The sequence below is a fragment of the Acipenser ruthenus genome, chromosome 9 (assembly GCF_902713425.1).
Source record: "Acipenser ruthenus chromosome 9, fAciRut3.2 maternal haplotype, whole genome shotgun sequence".
NCBI lineage: Eukaryota > Metazoa > Chordata > Actinopteri > Acipenseriformes > Acipenseridae > Acipenser > Acipenser ruthenus.
In genome coordinates, this window is record NC_081197.1 from 57,594,474 (window position 1) to 57,600,473 (window position 6,000).

Genomic DNA, 6,000 nt, shown 5'->3' on the forward strand with positions numbered 1-6,000 from the left:
GGGTGGTCACACCAAATATTGATTTGATGTAGATTTTTCTTCTGTTCACTCACTTTGCATTTTGTTAATTGATAAATATAAACTATTAACATGTCTATTTTTGAAAGCATTCTTACTTTACAGCATTTTTTCACACCTGCCTAAAACTTTTGCACAGTACTGTATATATATGTATATATATATATGTATATGTATATATATATGTTACAGATGCACATCTCCAGGGGAGTTTAGCGCCTATAAACAAACGTTAGGGATTCTCTAATGCCCACAGAGCCGACACCTGTCTGAAGGTATATATGTGTCTTTCTACATATATATTTTTGTATTATTATTTTTACATGTTAGGTATATCAATGGCTTGGTCTCTCACTGTGTATAAGTTGATCTCTCTCTCTATGCAGCTGTGCAAACTTGCTCTCTCTCTCTCTCTCTCTCTCTCTCTCTCTCGACACACTTTTGTCTGAAACTCATTGTCAAAGGGGTATCATTACAATACGGTCATACTGAAACTACAACTTACGGATGTCAGACTGATGCCAGTGGCAAATCAACAGCCAACATAAATTCAAAGAATAAAGTATTCCTCCTCGATTGTTGCCTTTGAAAATGTCACCTCCTTGCACATAATCACACAAACTAGCTAGTACAGCAAGCCTGACACAGACACAGCCACAGCCTTCCATGCTTATTCTATACAGTATATACATTCACTGTATTGAACAGTCGTCTGTGCATCACCAGACAGACAGCATTCTGATCACGTACACATGTCCCGACAGTCAGGTTCACTTGAAAAAGTGAAAGCAAACGAACGCTGGTGCCATTACAGTAGTGAAAGAAAGGCGCGCTTTAATTCACTGGGGAGGCAGACTTTTCTGGTGTGAAACCAATCGAAGCAAAATGACAACGATGCAGTTAGTTTTCAACTGAATTCTAAATTGGATCTTTATAAATGAACCAGGAGGCAATACAGCCCTCATCCTTGGGCTTGGTGAAATATAAACCCCTGTCAGACACTATATGCCTGTCGGGGTTGATGGTGTTCCACTATACGCCTCAGACCCAGTCCATATTTGTGTAATATGGCACGTCTGGATAGAATGTCATTAAAAAACATGGAAATAACTTTTTTTAATTAAATCTCTCTCTTAACGGTATACAGACCTTTGTTGCTGTTTTTTAATAACTTTTCATGCCATCAGGTTCTCTCTAGCTGCAAAAGGCTGGCAGCATGCTTGTGTTTTGTTTGTCATTACTTTAGTTACATCTGACATTCTGGAAATGTACACATACAAATAAAGCACTGTTCTTGGCAATAAAACTGCCACAGATTTACAAAGTAATCCTTTTAAATTGTGTTTAGGTGGCAGTCTCCATTCTCCTCTACAATAATTTTTCTACTGTGTTGTCGTAGTGCCAAACACACACACACACACACAGTGTTAAAATAACCCTCTGGAATCTGAAAATAATTACAAACACACTTGCTGTTTGAGGTTGGTTCACAATGAGATGTGTTCAATTCCCAGTAATCCCCAATGAGAGGTGATACATTTTGTATGAGGCATAAAAGCAGGATCTCATCAGCTTTGCAGAATTACTGAAAAGAGCTGCATGTGTTTTTACCAGCCAGATCCCCATATTAAGTACTCCACAACGCACGCCTTCTTTTACTTGCATATCATTTTTTATGTATTCTTTTTTAAATGTTAGCTTGCGAGGTTCGGGGGGCGTGAAGCTGGGGGGGCTGCTAATCTCTAATCTTTCAATTTTCTAATCTCCAGTTAATTAGTTCTATTTACTATTTAAGACCTGATCACCTGCACCTTTTCTGTCTAGTGTTTCGTTTTTTAGCAAACGCTCAGACGCCGTCGTTTTGTGCTTCACCTCTAATATCTAAACTTCGTTGCCTCGCTCACGCAGGTCGTTTCTCTGCACATCGCTGCCAAGATATTATCAATCATTTTCTTAACTGCTCAGGTGATCTTTCTTTTCAGTCAGCTTCTCTTTTCGGCTCCAAGAGCTCCAACGTTACTCTTTCCTGTTCCATCCGGTCTCCACCTCGGCATCATAGCCGTCCAAAGCGCATCTTAAATACTCAACTTGTCTGCAACTTTATCAGAAAGTCTGGTCCTCCGTTAAACTTCCAAGCTCCTTCAACATGACATCCTCATTCCCGTTGTCTGCGATTGCCTTACCTTAGCTCTATTTAATTCTACCACGAAGTTTTGTCGGCTTAATCCTTCTTTACTCCTCGCTTGTAATCAGACGCCCCTCCCCTCGCTCCCACTGAGCCAGCACAATTACCGTTTCATCAGAAGATCCTGCCCTGGACCTCCATCAGCTACGTTCAACATTTTAAAGACGTATCCAGCCCATTCTAAACTCAATTTTTAACTAGTGGCGGCTCGTGACTCGACTGGTCACAACATTCTCCAACGACACTATTGTACTGTAACTTTTCCACCGGCGCCTCACAGACTATGGTTACCACGGCAACGCCCTTATTGAGTGACTGCGGGGAGTGGTAAATTGTCATGGTGACCAGGCAGCTTCATCAGGCTCTGCGTGCTCTGCGCCTCAGCACTGCGATCTTCCGGCTTCCTGTTGCTGCACTTTCACAACTGGCAGAGACGAATTCAACGCGCCGAACCATAATATCTAAATATTGCGTTAACTTATTTCTATTCATGACTATCTGTCCTAAACATGTCTAGAATATTTATTATTCAAATCTAAAGGAATAAGCAAATGTTGTTCTACATAGACAAGGATTTTAATCGTAATAACTTCTTAGATTCTACCCTGATTCACTCGGGTCAATGATGTAATTCCAATCATAACCTCTGGATGGCAGTATAATACCACAAGCTCTCTCTCTATACATTAAACCAGTTTGGTTTCGCTGCAAAGCTCGGACACTACAGCTTTTCTATCTATTCCCGCAGTTCTCTCTCGGATGGATTCTCGGGAGTTCCCCTCCTGCCTCATCCTCCGTCTATCTATATCAAATGACATTCTTCAATTTCAACTCTTACCCCCCTCCCCCCGCCCCTTTGAGGCGGACTGCTCCTGACCAAATCTATAGATATTTCAACAGCCTCAGAGCAGCGGATTTTTCATCCTCTTAGGTTCTACAGCAGCCTCAGCTCTATGTATTCTCCATCTCTGGCTTCATCTAAATCAGTTTAACTCACAGTCCAATATCCACCGCATTCAGCAGATGTCTGTGCTCTACAGCAGATCATCACACTACCGATGGCAATCCACCATTCACTATTACAGATCCCTGCTTCAGCAGATATCACCGTTCTGCAGCAGACCACCACGCTCTACCAATGGCAGTCCACCATTCACAATAACAGATCACTGCTTCAGCAGATCTCTCTCTACAGCAGACCACCGCTCATTATTGACAGCACTTCTTTGTTTACTTCCTCAGATCTCTGCACCGTCCAGCAGATCCCATCCTCTACTGTTAATTGCTCCTCCCTGCAGCAGATCTCTGCTCCCTCTTCAGATCTACTCACTGTTCTAGCATGCAAGTTGCTTTAGTTCAGTCTAAATCTGGACTTGCACCACTCCAGATCTTCCAACGCTTCCGCTTTCCTCCAATACGCAGATCGTGGAAGCATTCCGCAGTCAAGGCTAATGCTAATCCCCATCTAATCAAAAATACGAGGTGCTTGTCTTTCTCAGCAATCTATTTATATGTCCACACATCCTCTCAAATATTACAGCATTAATACATGGTGAGAGACGCGGTAAGACTGGAAATCTGTCTTGTTTATGAGTTAAGGAGTTTCACTCTAGGAGAATAACTGGAGTTGTGAAACCCAGTCTCTCAATGTGAGTTCACCTTTTCCATTTCAAGCAGACATGATAGTAGCAGACCACAGATCGATCCCGTATTCACTGACACATAGGATAGTCAACATCTCATCTCTGCCCTCCATTCCAGTAAATGGAGCACAAAGCGTGCTGAGCTTCCCCAGCAGTCGATTTACACACGTTCGTCAGTTCCAGCTGCCCTTCGGCCTCCACTTTTAGTGTTCAAGTTCCGTCTGCTGCGTGCCCCCCCCCCCGCCCCCCCCCGGATTCACCAGCTGTCATTTGACTGAATCATCCTCTCAGTAACCTCCTTCAATCTGCTCAGCATTTCGTATCTGCAGCTCTCTCCCTCCTTCGACAGCTTCATATTGTACAGCTTGGTCAGTGTTTTAAACATTCTGTGCCAGAATCTGATTCATCCTATTCCTTCAAATCAAACCAGATCATGGCTTTCATCATCCAGCTAGGGATTTTTCTTCCCACCATTCTCTCCATACCAGTAGTTTGTCTGACTCTTTCCGGAATCTTCAAAGTTCTCCCCCCCCCCCCCCCCCCCCTGCTGCACCTTCCAGCCTGCGTATATCAACAGACATTCTCCACTTATCTCTACTCTTTGGAAAGTTTGCTTGTCCCCTTACGAAGATCTGTCCCCTTACGAAGATCTCCTCATGGAGACCATCTGCCTAACAGCTGATTCTTAAGAGCCTTCCCTTCTGCCTCACCTTCCCGCTGTCCGCATCAATGACCATTCTCAGTTTGCTCATTCTACTCTTCTGAAACGCCGCTTCTCCCCATACAAGGATCTACCTATGGAGATCATCTGCATCTGAGCCCTCTTCGGTCTCCTTAGGAGCTCAGAATTCAGTTCTAATTTACGCCATCATTCAGTTGTGTACCTCCAGACGGATCAATTTCAGCGCCGTCAGTTAATTCAGCTGTCAAGCAGATTCCCCTATCTGCCCCTTATTTTCAACGTCAAGGTATCTCATCTGCTTCTCGGCCGCCTTCGGCTTCCTCAGAAGCTCAGACTTCACAGTTCCCTCAGCTTCAAGCTTCCCTGCAGCGACGAAGATCTCCTAATCAGCCAACCTCTCCACTCTCCTTTCTAGAGCAGGCCTCCTTCCTCAGCTGTATTCTCCCCATTCATTTCGTATAGGTGCAGCTACCTCCGCTGCGAGAGCCAACACCAACCACAGTCTGATCAAGACCATGGGCCGCTGGTCCTCTTCCGCAGTAGATTATTACGTTCAGAACTCGCAGTTTCTTCTGCTTCTGATTTACTTCACCATTCGGTCGTACCCTCAAGAGGGATCAATTTCAACGTGGTTAGTCCATTCAGCTGTCAAGTAGAGTCCCCTATCTGCCCCTTTTCATCATCAAGGTATCTCCCCAGCAAGAACCCCCCCCCCCCCCCAGGACCCTTAGATTTTGCAGCATGCATACTGCTGATAAACATATTATTTTATAAAAGTTTGTTTATATGAAAGCTTCTGACTTGTATGTGAAAGAGTTTGGAGTGACAGGGAAACAAGAAAGATTGCTGATTATAACCCAGCATAGAAAACCTAGAAACCTGCCTCCTGGCTATTCATAGATCTATGCACATTGTAGTTCAACCAGACAAGCTGTCCGCGCCCCATGGGTAAAGTCAATTACATTTGATGGACCACCCAGAGTGATGCTGTTACCATGATGTTACAGACCTATCATAACGTATTCAAAGAGTAATTTATTTATTTATTAAGGGGGTGTAACAAACCCATGGTCTCACAATTGAAGTTGATGATTGTTAATCCTGCCAGATGTGTTATCAGTGCCAGGGACATGTCTCTTCTTATTTAATATCTTCTGTCTTGCAGGCATTCAGGAGCAACATGCAAAGCTTGTAAACATGCCACTTATACATTTTTAAATCAAAAAGGGCATGGTTGGTCAGCATTATGTTGATACATATTTTTACACACGTTTGCTCGGCTGTATTTTATTTCAATAATAAATCTGCGCTTTTCCGCATCAGTAAGGAATTAAATCCAAGGCTGGAGAGGCTAGTACTTAACAAACAGCAGCTGTGACTGTGCCTTGAGAACACGTTAGTAAGATCAGGACTTGCCAGTGAGCAAGTTTTCTCTTAGTGCACATCTGTACATTGTAGCACTTTCTCCACTC